This window comes from Hesperophylax consimilis, chromosome 21 (assembly GCF_061612785.1).
Source record: "Hesperophylax consimilis isolate HC1 chromosome 21, BYU_Hcon_1.0, whole genome shotgun sequence".
NCBI lineage: Eukaryota > Metazoa > Arthropoda > Insecta > Trichoptera > Limnephilidae > Hesperophylax > Hesperophylax consimilis.
In genome coordinates, this window is record NC_142856.1 from 9,588,674 (window position 1) to 9,613,288 (window position 24,615).

At 34.7% G+C, this 24,615-nt stretch overlaps 1 protein-coding gene across 4 annotated transcripts in view; it reads left to right on the top strand.

Moving 5' to 3' along the window:
* brat (tripartite motif-containing protein brain tumor) overlaps positions 1-24,615 on the top strand; it is a 652,026-nt gene that overhangs the window by 258,320 nt on the left and 369,091 nt on the right. Inside the window, exon 1 of one of the 4 annotated variants that reach the window (XM_089644613.1) lies at positions 133-190. The exons of the other annotated variants lie outside the window; for them this stretch is intronic. The gene's annotated coding sequence lies outside the window, so the exon portion shown is untranslated. Of the gene's footprint in view, positions 1-132; positions 191-24,615 lie in introns of those variants that run through there. 4 annotated transcript variants of the gene reach the window in all.

Here is a 24,615-nt window from a genome sequence, read left to right on the forward strand (position 1 = left end):
CCAGGTAAGCATTAAGCGAGCAGTAATCAAGTCAGTGGTTCTCACGCGAACCCCTCACCCATAAGATAAGCAGGGACGGTGTTCCGGTTCATCCTGACTGCGTGCAACCTACTGGGGAGTAATAACAACAAAAATAATACCTCCAGAACCTCAACGAGGAATCTCCCGCGGAGTAGGCAGATAAATAATAGTACGTACCTGCAGCCGCAACATTTAACCCTTTCAATACCAGACTTCCTCCCGAGGAACACGAATTAAAAAAAAATAATATCTCTTAATTTTGTAAAACAAATCGCCCCGTATTTTGCGTTTCTCTTGTGAAGGATATTCCTCATGAAGTCTATTTTTTTCTAGGTTGCTACCTTTATTTCTGCGACAAATTCTGTAAATATAATGACAGATCCCGTTTTGGCTGTTTTGCTTGGACTGGGATCCATTATTATTTAATGTTATCTCTAAATAATATAAATAAATATGCACTGTACATTAATATTTTTTTAAACAATTGTTTGTGAGATAGGTTTTTCCTTCCTTATAAAAAATAATCATTTGAGGCCTAAAAATAATATAAATAAAATTAGAAAAAAATATAAACTTTTTAAATAATTATTTAAGGTGTTATCAAGCATAAAATATGGTATAAATGTGAATACAAAAGTGTGGTACTGAAAGGGTTCAACAGGCAGCTTGTTCATTAAATGCAGCGTTGTATAAGACCGTGTCTTTTTCTTTTATTCGATAAAATTATTATATTTATAAAAAAACATTTTATTCGTAAACAAGTACTGTTCTGTAATTATTATTACGCGTGACAGCTGTTTCGCCTTCTGAAGGCATTATCAAACATGGTTAGGCCACTCGTAGACCATATATTTATAATATATCCATGTAGAATATATCGGCCTATCCACAGTTTGATGGCGAATCAGCTGTCATGCGTAATAATAATTACACAGCGGAACTTGTCCGTAAGTTTTTTTTTGTAAAATAAAATAATAATATCATTGAATATATAAAAGAAAAAATGGAGTTTTATTAATTAAACTCAACAATAATAAATATCGAAAAAAACCTTTCAATGATATATTTAGTTAGCGCCTTTAATTGTTTCCTCTGTAAAAATATGTCATTTAAAACCATCATTTGATGACCTCCGTGGTTGAATGGTAAGTCTATCGACTAGCAAGCTGAAGGTGGCGTGCGCAAGTAAATTTTATTTGATTCATTTGTGTTATTTCACAATTTATTATTTTAAAATAATATATATTACTCTTGCGGCACGTTTCAGAGTGAAATATACTTTCAGTATCGTCCTGAAGTAAGACCACTACTCAGAATTGAAACGTTGGTTGAAATGGCTTCATCCGTGTTTGGTGACCAAATCTGAATAGCCAAGAACTTCCCAACATCCTCTTCCTGTCTCCTCCCCCTCACCACTACCATTCAGCTTCACAACATACCCCAATTGGGAATGCTGATTTTAGAAAATACAACTTTTCAAATTCTCTTTATTACCCTTTATACTACTACTATTAATTCTTAACATTACATAGATGCAAAGCGTTTAATTTTCTCAGAAAAGTCTAACATCTTTTTTGCTGTCTTTGGCTATAATTTTATTTCTGAGTTTGACACCCATCTTGCAGATAGCGATGATATTTGTTGAGGGTATTAATCTACGTGGAACAATGTTGAAATCATTAATCTGTATGTTCAACCCACTACCATGCTTTGTAATTTTTTGATGTCGATAAAGACCACCTTTTCAAAATATGCGTTGGTTGTTACTACTTGTAGTCACGTCGAAATATCACGTAATTAAAATGTTATTACATATCCTTTGTATGTCTTCCATTGTATCCATGACATGTAATTCATTAAATTTGCAAATTCATTATTTGTTTCTGATACGCCAAGTAACTAGTCATTGGCTCTTTTTGTAATGGTTATGTTTATTAAAAACTTCATATTTACTATATTGGTTCTTCTTGGAAATAGATGGTTCTTCTATGGGCATTTGGCCTTCCCATCCAGCCCCATTTTCAATCATTTCACCTCCTCCTCGATTTGCCTCGATTGCTTCCGCTTGGTCACCAATTTGATCACGGTTTTCAATGTCTTGTCATTTCTTCATTCTGTCCACATTACCAACCCATCATATTCTTTGGAACCTAAATAATCTTGCCATGCTCAATTAGTTTATCGAGTTCATTATTTCATTTGATTCTCTACGTTCCACTTAATTTTGTTTCTTCATTCTGGGTTAGTTAGATACCTACCACCACTGACTTTACCACATTTTGATCATGCTTTGACCAAACAAACTGTATTTAATAACATTGATACGTTGAAAAAATACATTCGATTTATTGAAATTTTAAATTAATTTTATCACAGTTATTGTCAATTGATAAGTATAATTTAGTCTATCTTTTCTAATCACTAGCTGAGGTGTACCTGGCGTTGCTAGGGATTATTCTTAGGAGATAGACATATACCATTACCAAATTTTCTTTGGCCATTTTAAGATGTACATTTCTGTAGAACATTATTTTAATGTATCTCATAAGGTTTAGCCAGCGTTAGCAATGTAAGCTCACGAAATTTTTTTTACGACTTTATTACAAAACATCTACTTTTCTCTGCTTTCTATAAATATAATATGCATGTTTTTACATAAAACCTTCCATAAGAAAATCTCTAAATATCTTTACGTTTAGAAGAACTAACGTAGAAAAAAATGTTTATAAGAACTAAGCTCACAAACCGACAGACGCGGATAGCGACTTCGTATTATATTGTTTAGAGATGTTTTTATCGGTTCTATGATAACTCAACACAGTGACAATTCAACACACCTTTAAGAAGTGATATAAAGTCATTAGAAACGATGAAAAAAAAATTAAACCTAACCCAGTTTTTGTTTCATCATTTTCCATGGCTTTATATAACTTTTTAAAGATGTGATGAATTATCATTTTGATGATTTATCCGGTCACCGTTTTTATCAACCGCATCACAATAAGCAGATATTCCTCCAAAATCATAGTTAAAACTACATCAATTTGTCTCCCGCATATCCAATAGCCCAAAAAATTCTTGGAGGTTTTTGGCTGTTCGGCAACAAGATCATTAATAGTTCATTGCTTTCACATTGAATACGAAATATATATTAATGCATTTACACTTTTATCGTCGTCGTTATTTAGTGGCATTATTGAGTCGTCTAAACGGCACCTTTTATCAATTTATCGTAGATTTACATTAATTTTCGATGAAAACTATAGAGTTATCGTTTTTATAAATATTTAACCCGAAATTAAAACAAACTAGGCTGTTAGCACCGTGTGATACATACATTGATGAGTTTAGGATTATTCCCACGTTTTTGGATTATTTTTTGGAATTGAAAAAGATGAAGAACCGGTTATTAAAAGTGACACCAAACTGATTATATCTCACGAATTGATCTAATGTTTACAAGGAAATCCTTGTTGCGTAATACAATTGCTGAGAATGGGATGAAAATGAAATAAATAAAAACAATAATATTTTTGATGATTTGTATAACGACTTTTTGTGAAAAATCAACTCAAAGTTGTTGTAAAAATTTAACCCTTTCAGTCTCTAGCTTTATTGACAAACAGTTTTATTGTAATAATATGAATAAGGGTAACATAATTAAAACAAAAAATATTTTTTTTGGGAAAATCAATACTCACAATTGTGAGTGTTGAGTCTCAACAGTGCCAAAATAAGCTATCGGTAGAATAAAATAGTGGCATGTAAGGTAAAAAATTAATTTATTATTTGCGATGAAATTTTAAGAAACAGTTGAATTCTTTTTATAGACATCATATTGTATGCATTTGGTGCCAAATCGCTTTGAAAATCCCTCTAGTGGCTAGCTATGCTCTCAATCGGTTCGGTCCCAAACCCACAGAAGTATTTGTCGAACATCCCAAATTAAATATTGAACTTACCCTCACAATTGTGAGCTAAGGGTCCGAAAGGAATTTAATAAATTTCTACAATTGTGCATCTTATTAAAAACTATAGACTAGACAAACTATTATTAACTTATGACTAACAGATTGCATTAACACATTACAAACTAAATGTACAATGCATTTGACCAATGAACGTGATGCTGCGTTAGAATGTATATATAGAAACCAGTAATCTATTTATTGGTATGTATATAATAAGTTAGTAACTATAAACGATGTATAAATATACCTACATTGAGAATTAAACGTTGCTTCAAACGTATTTGGTGACCAGATCTGATACTTCCCCGCCTTCATTTCCCCATCTTCTTCCCCTCTCCAATACCAGCCTCACAACATCAGCCTTTAACCCCCAGCCTTCAGTCTCACAACACACCCCAATTGAGGTAGCCATAGTATCACTGGCTCCAGACAGTTGGGAGCAGTTGGGACTCTTGTGCGATATTCACACAAAAAAAATCAATTAAATATTTCAAAACTGTTGAATAGTTACATTTCCATCTGAAAAGAGAATAACAATAATGATTGGATAATTCGTATAGCGCTGATTTCGTGAGAAAATCACCTAAATCGATTCCTATCACTTAAACTTATTACAAGTATTATATCACTTATTACAAGTGTTATAATAAAATAACATTTATATAGCGCAGTTTTGTGTTATTTTACTTCAAGTGCGTCAATTTTATAATGCCAGAACTCATCGTTTTAGAATTTTTACTTCTTGATGTACTGTTAGTTTTGCCTAAAAGATAATTTTTTGGAAAGCTTGTCACTTTATGATATCATTATTTATTATATTAAAACACAAATAACTTTGTTTACATCACTTTAATATATATAACCTCTAAATGTTTCATGAAGAAAGTTCACCTCATCAGGAGCAAGTATATACTGATGAGGTGAACTTTGTTCATGAAACATGTAGAGGCTATATATATATTAAAGTGATGTAAAAAAAGTTATTTGCGTTTTTATATAATATTTTTTTGTTCGTTTTTAAAAATTCCAGACAACCTCTGTCGCTCTGAGTGTAACATTGAATCCACGGAGTTCGTATATTTGTGCTAATCAGGGTGCTGATAAATTGGCCACTCTGTGTAGTCCAAAAATTGGCATGTTCGGTATGCGCGCTATTCCAGAACCGCGCGTGACATTTAAACGACCGCGCGGTCCATTCACCCAGTCGAGGCATACTAACTGCGTACGAATGCAAATAATGATGACGGTGATAATCTAACTTGTTTATTGAGTTTAATAGTGTATTGTTTTTGTCGTTTACTAGTTAGGATGTTGTACGGGTACTTCCGCTGTCTCAACATAAATAAATATGACGATCTATGCGTTTGCCGTTGAGCTTACACGGGTTGGCTTTTTTTGTTGTTGTTTGTTTTTATGCTGCTTACTTGTGGGTATACGCCCAAGTGGTACCTTTGAAAATTACTTATGTTTAGCAGTAGCGTGCACAGTATTTTCAATCTACACGTCATTATTTGTATCACCTTTAATCACAACCATTTAAAATGATTTCTGTATAATGTATAAAAATTAAAAAATATATGTATTTAAAAAAAATAAATGCCACCGATGTGTTACTCCGGCCGTTGGCACTTTTGTGCCGTATCATACAAAAAAAGCCTTTGGTTGATCCATTCTGTAAATAAATAATATTTACTATTTAGTAACATTCCTTTGCGCTTCACGATTCCAATGCACTTTTTTCCCAGTTTACTCCATCCTCTTCAAACAATGCGATACAAAAACAATCGTATTGCCACTTACTGAATAGGGACATTTTCTTTACATGACTTATCGCCCGACAAGTAAGTTTAGTCAATCCCTTTCCACCGTTTACATTCTTATAAAATACCCCTCGTTCTTTATTCTTCGTGAATTTGCCCTATTGACCCATCTTCTCAAGGAATCTAGGCAGTATAACAACTGAATATCAAAAAGTCTTCTTTTTCTTTGGAATAAGTTTCCCTTTTACATTAGTAATGGTTAGACTTTTTTACTCGGTGTCTTCACTTTGCTAGTAAGAGGTAATGGGTTATCTGTGCTGGGAAGCTCGCCGGACGACGGGGTGCGTTCACACCGCGCGGTGTCAACGGATCGCGACAAGGCCATTATGAAACCCAGTGGACGTGTGTAACTTATTATTTTTTTTCACATTGACATTTGAATTGCTTTGTAATGTTGAAGGTCACTTTGATGGTTGTGGTTTTGTATTGTTCAATTTAATAGATAGTTATTTTGAAGTTACCATAAAGTATCTAACCAATTGATAACTTTAACACTTAAGTACTCATTCGTTTACTTTTATGTGAGTACTTAGGAACAGTTCACAACGACAGTTATATTGTGCTCAGTTAGACTCGACTCAGTTAGATGCAGGTTCAATTGGAGTACGTACTCCGTACCTACCGTTCAAACTACCCATTTTCTATTTCCATTATTGCTAGCCTGCCTTGGTACCAAGTAACATAATATATATGTATTAATATATACATTGTGCACGCCTGTCCAAAATATAAATAAATAATAATATATCTATGTACATTCTAGCATCACGTTAATTAATCGAATTTATTGTATTTATAGTTTTGTATTAGTGATCGACGAACCGGTGAATGCAATCTATTAGCCTTACATTTATACTAGTTTGACTAGTCTAATGTTAGTAATAAGATAGATCATTGTGGAAATATATTAAATATTTGGACAGCTCCCTTGAGGTGATTTTGCACAAAAACCGCGCTATACAAATCATTCAAATATTATTATTATGCTAGAATCGAATTCATTCCACCATTACGCCATGAAATCGATGACCGAATAAGTGGCAGCACTGGCGAGCGCCTCAGCACCTCTGAATAACATCATAAATATAGTAATTTCCTTGTAAAACAAAGCAAAGAAAAAACTTCTCATAAAACTATAACCAATCGAGTGATCGCGTCAATAACCGAAATGTGTTTCCAGCTCTTGGCACTTTTAAGCACTCGTTTTGGAAATTTCTCGCAATCATTAAAAAAAATTATCCCTCTGAATTTTAATATAAATCATATTTGTAATAAGCATTTAGCATTGTGGCTCGCCATAATTTTCAATAAAAATATAAAAAATTGTTTTAGACCACTTTAATTTTAATTACACTCTACCGGTTTCGGAAGCACCCTTCCTTCGTCAGGAGAATATTAAAACTAACCTATGATACAAAATATTGACAGATATATACAAAAAATCTATGTGTTTGAGTGGGAGGTTAACAAAGGGGGAAAAACATTTTTTTTATATTTTGATTGTGTTTAATATAAAGACATATACACTGATTGAAGTGCTATATAGCCAATGAATTCACCTTTATTTTGCCGTTTATTCCATATTTTTTAGGGTATATTAAAAAAATCATAAACTTTATAAACACGCGATTTCTGTGTATAAGTTCTTGGTTATGTTAAATTTCCACAAGTCCACTGCCGATTCCATCAGCCGTTCATGACCTATAACATCCGCGTGCGGACACATCACTTACCCTTTGTTCACATGATCTCATCGCCGCATCGTCACAGCCCCGCAGTTCTCCACTCCCTTTACACACTGCACACCACTGAACAAAAAATTCCTAGATGTGTGATATATGAAATATATGAAAGCTGATTTGGCACCAATTACACAAAGTCCTTTCGACTGATATGCCCATGACAGGCCGATGGGATTAATTTTTCTTTTATTAAAAATTTCCTTTGAAATCATAAGATTTGTGAGTAGGTACTTAAACACCTACCTTCTAAAGTATAAACCATAAATATTTTACGTTACATTTTTAAAATTTTAAATAAGGAATTATAATTGTACAAAGAAATGTCACCATCTCAATGTAGGTAGGTACCATAATATTGACCATTACGATTTGACAGCTCATAACTGCTGCATAGGAACCACGGTCATGCGAACTCTTGCGGGGTAAAAAGGTAGTATCCGATACGGCCACCACCTTGATCCGGAACCGGAATGTAACAAATAAATTTACAGATAGGTGAACTTCCATGTGGTCGATTTAAAAGCTCAGTCTACCTTCTAAGGTCCTTTGATTATGTTTTTAACATATCTTTGAAATTGTTTTTATTATTTTTATTTGGATATAAAATTCTTATTGCCGCATACTGCTCAATTTAGGCATAAATAAATATACCCAATTATTTCGTTAAAACATTGTATGAATTAGTTACGTAAAAGAACGACTTGATTGTAATGAGTTTCTTATATATAAATAGATTGACGATTGATTTTATTCATTCATTTAACATATATATCCAGCTAACAATAAAAACACCCTAAAATAATAGAACTTCCTTCTTCTTCTGGCGTTAGTACCTAAGATTAGATTGTTAATATTAATTTTAGTTGTAAGTTGCTAAATATGTAAATACTCGTATATATGACGTTAAGATAGTAGTTATAGGAATTAGTCGCAAGTCACTAGATGTAAGTCTTAGAGATAAGTCAGTAGTTCTAGTATTAACTAGCTATTTAAGAAATATATTTGTACAGCGCCCTTGAGGTGATTTCTCACGAAAACGGCGCTATATAAATCAGCTAAATATTATTATTATTAAGTGGCCGATTGTTTCAGTGTCCTGGCCTGACTTGAGGTGGTTTTGTACTGACACTCCCACAGTACATTTCTTTCGGTTTATCCCTCCTGTGCTGCACACTCTTAACACTACCAGCAGCCGGCAATGCGGCAATGACCCCCCGACCAAGCAAAATCATCAAGATCATCGCTAGTATGCGAGTCAACCACTATTATTGTTGTGTGCATAATGTATGTACATACAATGATTAATGATGTTCACAAAAAATCACGCTTGATGGCTTGTGTGTGAGTTGGGTAGATACTTGTAATTTGTAAGTTTAATTTTTACCTACGACCGGACATTGCTTGGACGCGGAGTCACTGTTATTGAGTTCGTTAATAAATCGCACGGTCACCTTACGATTAATTTAGATTTGTATTGAATATACAAACCCATATTATGTTGGCACACATTTGTATTCAATGATCGTCATTTCAGTCACGTAGTGTAAAATAACCACAAGGGAAAAAATGTTATAACACCTTTGTATTGAAAAACAACAATTGTTCAATTTTTGTTCCCTCATTTTAGTGTAACGTAATGGGCATTTTACAGTGACCGGATAAATCATCAAAATGATAATTCATCACATCTTTAAAAAGTTATATAAAGTCATGGAAAGTGATGAAACAATTTTTTTTTAACTGGGATAAGTAGGTTAGGTTAGGTTTAAATTTGTTTTTTTCATCCTTTCTAATGACTTTATATCACTTTTTAAAAGTGTGCTGAATTTTCATTGATTTATCATGGAACCGCGTTTTACATAGCTTTAAAATATAAAATGACAGCTATGAAAATTACCTATAAATTTTGGATGGGTCTTTATTTTTCTGTATAATTCCAAATTTTTTGTATAATATAGTTTTTTAAACTCCTTTTAATCCCTAATACAAAATATGCAGCACAAGTGCACAATAATATTTGATAAGCTCGATTTTCGCTAAAAGATGTTTTTTTGATGTTTGTGCACTTATGACCATTTTGCATTTACATGACTTGATATAAATAACTTTTTTTGATTATAATACATTAATATTGTTGCATGTACTGGTAGAGTTACTCGTGTATTTATTTTCATTAAAAAATGTAATATCTAGCTATCATTGTTGAGCTTTTTTGTTGCCAAAACTGATTAACCGAGATATTCAATCCATTTCCGTATCAATAACACTGTAGCCGCTTTTGAAATCATTTCATGGTCAAATTCCTTGTTAGGGTACCAGGTATATATTTATATTAAAAGGCTTTGGACAGTGTTGTGCTTGTCTACCTGATATATCTATCTTTACAATAGAGAGTACCCCTTTAAAAATATGCTATAAAATAAACATTATGATATATAATCGATTCATAAAGAGGCTTCAAATTTTTTGCTTTTATAGTTCTTGATCAGTTGACATATTATTAAAACTTTCATAGTAAACAAAGTATGAAATTTAATATGTGTTTTGAAAATTTATAAATTTTATGGTTGAAATTAAATTGAAAGTATTTTTTTTTAAACCGCACAAGAGTCTCAACTGCTCCAAAACGTCTGGAGCCAGTGAGATTATGGCATCCCCAATTTGGATACGTTGTGAGGATGAAGGTATAGGGGAGGGGAAAGAGATGTAGTAGAGGAAGGTGGGGAAGTACCAGGCTATTCAGATCTGGTCACTAAACACGGCCAAAACCATTTCAAGCAACGTTTGATTTCTGTGTAATCTTACCAGGGCGATACTAAGAGTATCTTCCACTCTAGAACGTGCCGCAAGTATACAATATATAATTTTAAATGAGTAAATTGTAAAATTACACAAATTAATCAAATAAAATTTACTTGCTCACGCCGGGATTTTAACCCGCGAAATCCAGCTTGCTTGTCGAGTGCCTTACCCCTCGACCACGAAGACCGTCCAAATATACTCTTTGTATTACCTTCCTACTTTTTAGAGAGCTTAGTTATATAGAGATATTCGTACCTTAATCATGGCAGTGTGACAACTACATTTAAAAATGCAGAAACATTACAATCTATTAATAATTACGTCAGGTAAAAGTAGAAGGAACAGCAGATAGATAAATGGATTTGATAGAAGAGATACCGCAGGTTTTACCGAGAATATTATTTGAATTGTGTACCTAATCCGTCCGTTAAAAAGATCGTCAAGATTGACAGTATTCAGTGAATACTTATGTGGTAATAATAAATAAATTAGTTTTTTTAGTAACTTAGTGAGTAAAACCTCAAATTGTAATGTTTAAGTATTGAAAACAATGTTAGCGTCTCCTAAACGATAATTTGATACAGAAATATCAGAAAAACATTCGGTCGCGTCTAGGAAATGAACCCCGAACCTCAGCCTGGCTCAGCTGGGACTTTGCTCTACCACTGTGCTAATTCGACTCTATCCCCTTCGGTCATGTTTAATTGTATCATACTTCGACTAAGAACTACCAGCATTATCTTCAATTTCCTAACGCATTTTACTGTCTGCTATCTTTACGTATGATTGCAAGATTCTTCAAGAACTCGTTGCAAATATTCTTAGATTCGACTGAATCTTTTTCCATTTCGAATTTTAGTTGGAGAGTTACTAGTATTATCTTAAATTATTAAATAAATTAGTTATCTGTAGTAGTGAAGATTCGTGAAATTGTTATTTATCCGAACTTGTTCAATCCTGAACCTGCCGGAAATAGTTGTCTGGTAAAGTGGGTGGTGTGTTGCGAGGTGGGAGATGGAGTTGGCTCAATTGGGTTGCATCACACAGAATTCACTTTAAAACCGCAAAATCCACAGCGGAACACACAACAGCAACTCTGACTTCGGGAGTAGTTTCCAGATTCGATTCCCCCGCGGCTTCCAGCTTTCCAGTTACCAGGGCCACTGCGGCTCTCTACCTCCGCCAGATTCGCGTTGAGATTAAAGCATATTAGCGTTACGACGGGAGATAAAGTATATATAAGCTCGAGCCTGGTCTGGACCCACCCCCTTGGGAAAGGAAGATAAACTACGCTGTACAAAGTTCACGTCAGCTTCATTAGTTGACTGACCGAGAGTAGATAGGCATCCCCATACGAACACGAACGCTGATTATATTTTAAAAAAATCGATCCTGTTAAAGGCTCACTGAATTCATGATATTTAATTTTTTTATAACTGTGAGGTACGTGAATTAAACAGAATTAGAAAGAGAAAACCCCACACTTTGTGTTTTAGTTTGCGATAGACGTTCCCGAAATAAATTAAATAATTCTACGAAACAACATAATATAGCATATGAAAAACATTTGTTAAGGTTTGCATTTTTTTTAAATAAAAAAATAAGTGATGGTAATGTCTAATCAAATACTTTTGTTTTAGTTTCGTGCAAAGTGTTAATTACATTTTGTAATAATTACACGATTATAAATCGAAAAACGTGGTTCATAAAAAATATTTTTTCACCTTCAAAAGTATAGACCTTGGAAGGATTTTAAGTAACCTCTGTAATTATTAATTTTTGATAAAATTTATTGCCTGAAGACAATTAATTATTATTCCGAATGATTTGTTTTTTAAATCTAATTTTTTCAAATAAAATTATTGAATTTTCGAGTTTCTGAGCGGCTTAAATATTTGGACGGTTTGTCTTGTCTAACCTATATCCGATCCCCTATAATATTGCACCAAACATCCGCCGCATACATTCCCGCAAGCACTCTTAGTCTATTAGTATTCCAGCCACGACCTTCCCTTGGCACTTAGTAAAACACCTCCCTGTAACCCCCACACGTTCAGAATTACTCCCGACCATTGAGAAGATTTATTTGTGCGGTATCCGAATTTACCGGGCGGGGCAATTGCATCGGAGCCTCTCGGCGCACTGCTGCATTTTTTTCATGATGCACCAGTTTAATGCGTTTTTATTGCGTACTAGTAGTTATTATCCGCTTATATAAAATGCTGGACTATGTTTTATGTAGAGCTCATTGTGTGGATGTTTTCTCTACATCTCGTACATTCTATCATTTTCTTACTTATGAAACTCTAAATCAATTTTGAGAAAGTTTTCTGGCGTGTAAATTATCATTTCGCTTGATTTTTTGGTTAAATATCATGTAGGCTAGCCGTTTTTGCAAAATAATTACCAATTTTTCCTAAAATTGCTGTTTGATTTTAAAGCTTATCTTTTCTTATCTGCTTCGTAAATATTTCAACATTGACGGTGACAATATACATATGTCATCGCTTTGTACATATGTCAAAGATAACTGAAATTTGAGGATGTGAAAAAGATAAATATTTAATTTGGGATACACCTTTATGTTTATTTCTTTGCACTTTAGCTCGGGTCACGTTAAAAAGTCATTTCGCCCACTCTTCCTTAAAATTTTTTTTTTGACAATGCGAGCAACTATATATACTCCGTGCTTCCGCTGAGAACTCCGTTGTAACCTTTCTTTCTGTTACATATACCTTTTATTCAGTGGTACACCTTTGCTTGCCTATTAGCACCATTTATTTAGTATCTTTGGATCTAAATAACGTAGCTTGTATCAACAATGCGATGTTTAACACAAAGAAATTCACACAAAATGTGTTAATTTCCTTGTGTTAAAAAGCGTGTATACCTACCATTTTGCTTACATGTCTCAGCAAGCAAATACCTCCATTGTAAAGTGTGGTTAGATTTACGCAAATAATAGTATCTATCTAATGCTTAGCTAATTATAATTATTATAGTCGTATTTGTGAAAGTTCGCCAAAATCTTGTAAGTAGTTTTGTGAAAAAGTATCAATCATTATTTTCGTAATTTTCTCATGTGTCACGTTACTGACGTATTATTGTATACCGATTTCCGCCACTGTGTGCGAGAGTTTCCAATGCGAGAAAGAGACAAACTTATATTATAACCGGTGAGCGCTAGAAAGCAACGCACTTTATTTAATATACAATAAATTAAAATTATTAAATTATTATCTGTTCGTGCTACATTGTGGCTTAATTGCGAGTCAGCATACATCTCAATCTGAACATAATAAAACAGTGACACATGTTCATAATACAACTCAGCCACCGGTCGGTGGCTGAGTAGACATCGCGTTTGGGTCCCACCCAGGCGTAGTGTGTTCAATTCCTCAGCTGGCTCCTCCAAGTCCTCCATCACAACACAAGCAACATTTTCCGCTTACTTTGGTGGTAGTAGGAGATTTTTATGTTTGTCAAAAAAGACTAATTGCAAACGATGGACTTGTAGTTCCCAGATACCAGAATAAATATAATCAAAGAACTCTAGAATACCTCGTTCCAATAATTTACCACATGTTACCAAACTCAATAAAAAGCTGTGAATTGAGAAGGAAATGTATGTTAAAAAAATGGTTATGTGAAAGAATTTTTTGTACTAATGTAATTATGTGTATATTTTATGTACTTGTTAAAATTGTATATGTATTGAAGAAGTAATTGTTAAAAGAACCCGTTGACAAACTGATATCAATCAGTTTAACGGGACTTAATAGTGAAAAACTGTATTTTTAAAAGTTAATAAATAAATAAAAAAAATATACGTATTATTGTTGGTTGGTTGCCAGCTCTGGGTTAGTATACTGTTGCCAGTTGTTTTCCGTAAAGCTTTTTATATTATTAAAGTCACAGTTCTGTGTAAAAGTTACACTTTCCCCATCGTGTAAAAATCGTACCAACGTGCTCTGCACGACTCGCCTTACCACGAAAGTATCAAGTATTCCCCATCGTGTTGAAACCCTGCTATCGCGGCTTTGTACCGCGGCGATGGTGCAGCTTATATTCATGCGCCGCGTTGGATTGTCACGTTTATTTAACCTTTGGCATTGCATCAGCGCCGGTCACCGGCCATCTAGCCAACCACCGCCGCGTCGCCGCATCTCGTAGAACTGCACGCCCGCGCCGCCAGCCCTCGTGTGATCACGACCTGTGCATTAACTCTGCCTAGCCTAGGGTTGCCAGATCAACAGAATGTTACTAGAGGATAATAATATACATGACTTATATTATTACTTATTATTTTTTTTTGGTAAACTAATGTTTAAGACAAGATTTTTTATGCATAGCACAAAGGGTAACAATTATTTTATAAGCAATAATTATTAGCCTGAAACACTCATCCACATTGAAAAATCTCCTGTTACCCTTTGTGCTATGCATAAAAAATCTTGTCTTAAACATACGTTTACCAAAAAAAAAAAAATAATTAATATTTGACAAGTTCTAATATTCTCACCAAAAAATGTAGACAATTTGTCTGGACGCCATCTAGTGAGAGAGTTAGCGCTTACAATGCCTTTCTCATATAAAAATAAAGTTGGTTGTTTCAGGTGAAAAATATAACAAGCAGTAATTATTGTTGAATGAAACACTAGTATATATTGAATTATTTCGCGGATAAGAGATAAGCCGCCATAGCTCAGTGGTCAGAGCTGTCGACCGGAAATCGAAAGGACACCGGTTCAAGTCCCGTTGGCGTCATGTATCTTTTATCAGGAGATTTTTCAATGTGGATGAGTGTTTCAGGCTAATAATTATTGCTTATAAAATATATTATTACTAACAATATTAATATTTACCTACGACTTATACTAAAGGACAAATTTAGATGCGTATATACAAAAAATATAAAGAATGTAAGTACATGATAAGTAAGTTACAATAATCTTATGATCATAATAACAAACTGTTAGAATTAATAATTATTGCATATCTGCACATATGTTTGCTTAAAGGAAGCAATGTTGTTACAATTAAATATTTCGACAAAGCAAATATCATTCCCCACACGGTGCAATCTCTGAGAACAAGAATTGTACATAAAATTAGTGCGAGAAGCAACTATATGAAATGGAGCATGAAATATTGTGTTCTATTTATTGGGTAAGCGATAATTATTATTCTTTGCTGTGCAAATGCGAGTATGTAATGACTGAGACTTGAAGTGTTTTGTGTGGGGCTGAAGGGGATGAGGAAGGGAAAGAGATGGAATAGTTGAAGGTTGGGAAGTGCTTGGTTATTCGGATCAGATCACCAAAAACAGTTTAAAATCGTACATACTCTCGAAATTTGTCCTTTAGAAAGATTACAATTCAGAATGGAAACGTTGGTTGAAATGGGTTCACTCTCATTGAGTGTCCAGATCTGAAAAGTCAGAGACTTTCCTAACTCTTCTCATCTCCAACTCATTCCCCGCTCCAATCCCTTCCGCCTCAAAACATATCTCAATCGGGGAATAACGTTTAACATAGCCCCAATGCCTTATTGACTAACTGAAGAGATTATTTTTATGTGGCAAAGTAGAATATATCCTTTCGGATATTATCTGATGACCCTAGCCTAGCCTAATCTAACCTTCCCTGGGCAGTGCCCTACGAACATTGCACGCTGCACAGGCCATCTACCCTTTGTTACCATCCAGCCATACCCCGTACTTGCAGGTAATGGCCGAGCGTCTATGCATCTCAATTACCCTGAACAATACTCTGCGTTACATTTGATTGATGGTCGGCATCCATCACGGTCCCAAGGGACTTGATAATAGTGAATAACCCTCGCAAGATACAATACTCCCAACTTACATGTTGCATTATCTTGAATTACTTTTCTGTTGAATTGCCTGTGGTTGCATTTACTCTTTGATGTTTTGTGGAGCGTAACTACCAGAGGCGTGCACTGGGTTATCCTTGAAGACTGATATACTGCTCATGTCCTTAAAAACTATAGGAATACATTTTACACAACATGACATCACAGTGATTACATGTCATATTTTTACTAATGCTATTATCTTCATTATACACTATCAAATGTTCATCTGTATGATTTCTGGTGTCCAATTTTGGACACTTCCTTTACATTTTTGCCTTTTAGTATGTAGTTACTCATAAAGTTAAGGAAAAATTATTAAATTAAGATTTTTTTACATCTATTTCAACTTGCTTCGTCATCCATTATCAAACATTATACTTATTTTTTGTGATCCTTTGGGCATTAATCTCCAGACATAAATTCATCACTCAATTGTCTCCAATTTTTCCTTGCAGTGTACTGAAGGTCCGACGTAAGTTACGAAACATTATTGAAGTTTGTGTTTTCTCTAGCTCAACTTCAGCTAATCTGACATCCAACTTTGGTTCTTTGTCTCCCTCAATAATCTCCAATGTTGCCATTGATTCTCAGTCATCCACTATCCAGTCAACTAATGAAAAGCATCTTACTTGTATCTGCAGTTACAGAGCAATGCACTCCACTGGTAACTACACAATATATGAACTAGCTGTCATTATCTCTTCCTTTATATTGCGGATAATATGGAAGAATACAGGCAAAGCTAATAATTCCTGTATTTGAATTGCATTCGGAATAACTCCACTCAGTTGCTTCTTAGGACTAAGGGTCAATTATTATTATTTGTGCTATTCCTCGGAATGAGAGATTCGTGTTCTAGCTGCTTGATTGGACTCACCATCGTAAAGTATTCTAGGAATCATCGTGAACAGTCGGTAATTACTGTTTATTAACAGTTGACCCCTAAACTGAATTGATGGATCACGGAAACGGCTTAATTGTACTAGATAAAATTAATTAAAATTGATTTCCCTAGTCTGCCCCAATGATCATTGCGTTAGTAGTACCTACTTGTCAATTTAATTAAACTAAGGGCAATATGACATTGACAAGTATATTCTACTATGTCTACTGGCTCTTGCTATCATTATTCTCAATCTGCTTCATCACTCTAGTGTTTATTGTACTGTGTGTTGTCCTCTTGCTTTATATATCATAATATGACGTGGTGTCATGACTCTTAACATTACCAGGAAATTGAAGTAATCCAATAATAATGCTAATAATAGGCACCTGACGTTTTAAAAGCGTACTTTTTTGTGAAACCTATTTTCTAAATAGTTTTCTCAACATATTATTTAAATACTAAATGCCTTGCAATGTATGATGGTTAAATGCTATGCTATTTTAATTTTAGCTTTTGAAACTGTCGCGCGCTGGGTAAAGGTTCAGATTATTCGCGGGATAAGGTGACAAAAATTACTGGAATGCCTTTTTATAAAGAACATATCAGATTTCTGTGTTGTATTTGCTTTCCAATAATTAAATAATAAGGTTTTTTATTCCAGGATGTGGGGAGGTTTGCGCAATACATCATCCCATATATCCCATATTTCACATTGATAATAAGTTTCTAATATAGTACGGTATTGTTTACAAATAAAATGCAATGAAATTTTAAAAAAAAAGTAATAATAAGTACAAATAAACAATTACGTCAGGCCTGAGTGAGCTCGGGCCCAGCGCTAACTCAGGATTGGCGCTTGGTACTGGTAGGCTAAGTTGTCGGAGTCCATTAGCCGCATCCTGGCTCCAGTTAAAGGTTACGTTTTTAACGAATTCACCCGAGTTTTAACACTCTGTTTTCGAAATATGTTTTCTTATTGGAATATAAAGAAAAAACTAAAAAGCATCTCGTCTCATTTTTTGTGGGTCGTGAAGGAACAGACATTGCAAGCTGAAATTTTGTAGCTTTGACTTCTGGACATAATGAGCTGTGTCACGCCAAATTTTACTGTTCCAGAAGTTTTGCTGTTTTAGCAGTCAGATTATTTTCCATGCATTTCATTTTTTCACTTTGTCGATTGTGTGCATTGTGCACAGCTGTTTGTCAATCTTTATATTATTTATATCTATCAACTTTTTACGATATAATCTCTATAATATGAATTGTCTACAATCTACATCACACCAGGTGACCTTGTCGTATTGCTGTCTGTCCATATGTCAGACTATCTGACGTCATCTCAGACGGGTATATCAGCTGTCTGCCTATTTAGAAAGAAGCAAAAAAATGGGTGACGCATTTGTTCAAGGAGTGTCTTGTGTTTGTGCTTGCTATCGTCACCGTATCTTTTTATCATTACGTTTATATTGAATTATGTCTTTTAGGAATACTGGTGATACATATAATAACGTTTATATTTCATTCTTGTAATGTTTTTTTTTGCTACTGAGGAATGTGTGGAAATTGTTTACCATTTACGACCGTGTTATTATAGATGATATTCGAGAAAAATGCAAGGCCAATTTGAGCATACTTGAAAGATACTATAAGACAGTAAGACATTGGATAAGCAAAGCCGATGGTAAGAGAATGCCAGAAGTGTCAGTGTAAGAAAGAATATGTTGGGGACGCTCCTGGAAGACATTGCACAATTGAGTGACTCAAAAACTTGCGTTGAGTCATAGCATGTATCTTAGAAACCGGAGAGTATGTTATTAGATGATGCATGAATGCAAGTCAAGGAGTGTCACTGCAGAGTTGTGGGTCGTTTCATCAACTCTTTTACCTGTCCGGAAAAATGACGGGTTGGTTAGGTTAGGTTGAGCAGGTTGGATTGACAAGATAAATGATCTGGAAGCATTCCACTGTTATTTTCCAATCCATCTTTCTCATAAACGAAGCATACAACAGAAAGTCACAACAGAGCTCTCAGAGAACTTCGAAATTTCAACAGTAAAACTCACGTTTCTCTTTGAACGCCTTTTATCTCATTGACGACAGCAACTTGGCATTACTCCACCCCTTAGTAACTTAACATATTATTATATTCTACTTTCCATAAAGTAATAATATATAGTAAGCAGTAAGAGCAAGCGGTGATCCGGCAAGAAGACGTTGCATTCACCGACCCATCCCACGCAGTCAGTACCCAGTGCGAGCCACAAGGTCGGGCGGCCGTGCGCGCTCGCTGGCCGGTCGGCTGGCCGTTGCACCGGGTACAAAGCCCTCCTTACGTACGCTACCAATATAATACTGAACTTGTTAGTGAGGTCTGGGACGCGGTATAATTTAGTACGTTAGGGCGATGGCTAGGGCACTTTTTATTACTTCAATTATGATTATTACATGTAGGTTTCACAGCCAGTTTTACCTTATATACAATAATAATGCTCCAAGAGTTATAATAATTCTAGGGGTTATTTTTGTCTCTCTGTTTTGCGTCGCTGCACGCTGCCATGCAGAAATATTTTTTACAATTCATTGAAGTTGACACGATTGCGGAATTTATTGAAATGTCTGTGGTCAAGTTGAAGAAAAGACAAAACACTAAAATCTCCATTATAATACTTGTCAGAAATAGAGGTTACAACGGAACACACGGCACGCGGCAAAACCATAAAAAAAACATTGACATTCACGTAAATTCGCTTTTTAAATTGTTTTTATTTTTTGTCCAAGTTGAAGTAATAGCAAACTACTTAAGTATCCACTATAATCTCTCCCTCTGTCTCACAAACGACATATTTACCAAAAGAGAGGTTACAATGGAGCTCTCAGCGACAGAACTATGCCCAAAATCCTTTTATTAATTTATTTTTATTAAACACCTATCAAAGGCCACGTTTAGTTAGGCCTCCTTCTTCCTCACAAACGACACATTTATTAAACGGTGAGGTTACAATGGAGCTCTCCGAGGCAGGACAATACGTAGCTATGCATGCTCCTATGACTGGTATGCAGATATAGGCCCTAAATGGATCGTTAAGTTGTACCTTCGCCTTAGGTTTATTAAGTCTGTTGGGTGGTCCCGAGCCGCGATCTTTATAGTGTGGTAAACAACTAACTACAAGAGCAAAAGGAACTGCGGGTTCGCTGTCCTTCCGCGATATGAACCCAGCCAGAGGTCAGCCCGTTCAATCCAACCTCTGATCAATTGCGAAATGCCGCCTTCAGTGTGGCTTCGCTGCTTTGTTACTCCCAGCCTTATAGGGTCTGGGTTTATTGCAATCGTTGTTGGGAACCTCGTACCCCTGTGTTGTTTTTGTCTATATAACCTTCATTTCTTCCATTTATGCTATTGAATAATATCAATTTGTGTATTCGCAAATACTCCTTGTAAAAACATTGCAATTTTCTTGCCAAGTTCAATTTTGTTTAGTGTGCTCAATAAATAAGCTCATTTGTTATTTAATATATACGATAACACGAGTATTTCTATACGGCAAATATATTCCGTGAGGCCACACCGGGCGCTTGTGTATTTTCATTACATTATTGAGTTTAAAACGGTTTCACTTAAAATCTCGCCTTCTTCAGGTAACTTAGTTAATAAATGAAGTTTTTTGTACAAAGGTGTAATATATAATGTATCTTTAAACGTTTTTATTGAATCTTTACTTACAGATTTGTATATAGACTACTATCGCAGTTATAGGCATCCAGTCCCGTTTTAACAAGAAAACGAATATTTTGACCAGATTTTTAATAAATGAACAATATTTCAAATCAGTAAGTTTTTTACGTGTATGGACGCAATCCAATTGCTCAAAACTTAAGCTTTCGCTTCTATCAGACACCTCCAGATATCCTTAGTTTCTTTTCCACTTTTTTGCTTTTTTATTTGTTACCATCGGAAATACTTGCTTATACATTAAGGTTATCCTATCATTCGACATTCTCTTTGCCCTCGATCACTCATAAACTAAGTTATAAGCTTTCCGATGCATGTAAAGGGCAGGAAGTAATATCGATTGTCGAGGATCTGTCGGTTCCAAGACCATCTTTGAATATCAACCGCCAGCAGTACAGTATTTATGCGGCGACAATCTACCGAGTAGTATTTAATGTCGCTGCGGGGGAATGGTGATTTGTTTATGCTGCATTTCCGTCGCATTGGTGGCACCGGTGCACACGCACTATGGCTGAACGGTGATTATTAACAAGCCATATTATGACCCAAGATCACACACGAGCGGTTTACATTTGCTATGCGCGGATTGTACCATGAATGCAGAGGAAATGGGATCCCTTAGGCGCCAAGTGTGGTAAGTCCATGTATGACAGAATTACCAATGAGGAGATGCGAATGGAAGCTTAATGGACAAGCTTGATCGAAAGTTCGCTTAGATGGCTTGGACATACACAACGAATGGTGTTTGTTTGTATGTGACGATCAAGTGGACGGAAGAAGATATCGAAAAGGCGTGTTTGATGTATACACGGAGACAACTTACTGATATGAAATACTGTTCATTTATTTAAAAATTATTCTTTTTCCTGTTAAAAATGGGACTGCAGGCCTACATTGAATGAATTAAAAGAGCTCCTAACAAAGCATCAGTCAAAAGCAAATGTTTTTGAGGAAGGTGGAACACGTGTTTATACAAAAACTGATATTATCATTCCATCATGATATCTATTATGAAAAGAACATGTGTTCTCGATATATTCTGAATTAGTAATATTTTATCAAAAATTGGCATGCTATCACTTTTTAAACAGAATCGTTATTATTCGTGCATCTATGCTAAAAACTGCATGATGATTAGTTAGTCATCAAATGAATATCTCAAAATTTGATTCCTGTTTGTTTCCAACATTAGAAACATCCTTTATATTATATTTGACTTTATTTTCTTTAATATACAGATAATTTCCTTTCCCTTTTTAATCAATCAACAGCGTATAAGCTTCCAAGCAGTCACTGCAATAATTTGAACCATTTCTCCTTCGTTTCAGTTTGCCAACAGTCACATGAGTAACACAAAGTACTCTGTATAAAACCCCTCGTCCCGTTTGTTGACAGTCTGGCTGCAGAATCTATTCCCGGTGCATCAATGGGCCCTCAAGGTCTGCCATCGCCGTTCCTTTCACTCTCGATTACTACCAGCGCGGGAGAGCGGGACCGAGAGCCCGAGTGATTCGCGGAAAGTGCACTCGGTGCGTGCATTCTACCAACTCCGAATCTTTCCAGCAGTAAAGGGAGCTCTGAAAAAAGGTCCAATCTAGAAAATCAACATACTAAATTCGGTGATCTGTGATGTGCGTAAGTGTTAGTCCTGCGTGAAATCTGGATGCGTGACATCAGGTTCAATTAACTCAAACTTGCCATGAATTTAAAATTAGAACTGATTATGCGAATAATAACTCAGACAAGCGATAAAGTAGGTTCTTATCCAAAATATAATATTTTAACAGAAATTTATTTTAATTGTCCTTTAAAAATTGGCATTATCATATCCCGTGATTTTTACGGGGTACGTGTCACGCTATTCTGATTTTTATTTTGTATTTTGTATAGTAATATGTTTTGAGATTTCAACAGCCAAAGTACATATAATGTTGATCCGAAAAGTCGCCTGAAATGGCTTATGTCGTGTTTTCTTCCCTTGCTCGCCTATTGATCCAACAGTTCGGATTCTTTTGCATATAGTTTATTGCATATTTACATTACTTGTATATTTAAAATCGACATAGAAAAAAAAACTAAAATACAACATCTTACCTGATTTACAACTATGTGACGTCATATAATGTCAATTACTTCCAAATAACAAAACTGCAATTTATCTGTAAATACAGTGAATATTGTAAAAAGCATGCTGGAATTCCTCATTGAAAAATATGTAGAAGTTATTTGTTTGCACAGGTTTGTTATTTTTAACCTTTCTCCTCGGGTGCTTAATTTTACTCTTAATTTATTCCAGTCTGGATTGACGGAAAGGGACAGATACCGCATCCGCCCCGAGATTAATGGATTCTCGGTATTTTGTTAAAGTTATAAGTTATAAGTCAACCTAATTAATTGACGAATGGTTCGTTCATAGTGGAATTGCTGTTGTCTTGCTGCTGGGAGCTCCGTTCTGATCTCTCTTTCTCTCACTTGCGACATTTAATCAAGCAAAGGAAGATATGGATACAATGGAGCTCTCAGCAGTTTTTGTGTAGTATTCATTTCGATAGGTTTTTTTCTTACTGCCATATATTTATATACCTATTTTTACTATACCTATTTCAATTGTAAAACTTCTATGGTCTTGCTGCCGAGAGCAACTTGCTGTCTTGTAAAAGGGGAAGAGGCTATCAGCTATTTTACTATATAATATATGTATACTAGCGCAGACCCATGAAAAATCACTTGATAGTCTGAATTTTTGACACGTCAGTTCCAATTTTGAAAATGACAGTTAAATAATTTTCTTATAAAATATTATGTTGTAAGTAGATTACTTTATCGCTTATCTGAATTCTTCATACAATCAGTTCCAATTTTGAAAATGACACTTAAATTTAAAGCAAATTTGAGGTCATTGAACTAGATTTCACGCAAGACTAATGCGCAGCCACCGAAATTAGTATTTTTGATGGTGTATTTGGACCGTATACTTGTTTGAAATATTTATGGTCCTGCTGCTGAGAGCTTATCTGTAAGCACTCGCTGTTATATTAATCCTTGAGGTTACGTGTTACATCGGAGCTATCAGCGGCTTTAGTATGCATTATAAATATTAAATAACAACTAACACGTATAACTACGATATCAAGTTCAAAAACACATCCAACAAGCAATTAGAAAATATAAAATTTGGGCAAAAAAGTTTGCTATAATATGGTACTGGACAAAATCCTACTGTCATTCAAAATTTACAACAATATTATAATATTTAAATCTCATATAAAAAGCTGAAAACAAAACATAGGGAGTTCAGAAATAAATAATATATTGACACCAAATACAGACTAAAACCGAAACCAAAAAACACTTCGTAATATTATTTTTATTAGCAATAATTGTTCGCCTGAAACACTCATCCACATTGAAAAAATCTCCTGATAAAAAATACATGACGCCGTAATATATTTATAATTAGATACTGTGTATTATCCATACTATAGGGTTTTCCAATAAGAGGTGTTATTTTGAATAGCCCGCTATTTCGATAGATGTTACTTTTAAAGCTGTCAATTTTTGACATTTGACAAGTAGAAACTTCGCCATTAATAAAAATGGAACGATACACGCTTCAACAACGCATTGAAATTATTAAAATTCACTTGAGTGAATCAAATGCAAATCATATTGAGTGATGAGGCCCATTTCCACCTCGGTGGCTTCGTCAACAAGCAAAATTTTCGCATCTGGGGCTCGGAAAACCCAAGAGTTATTGTTGAAAAGC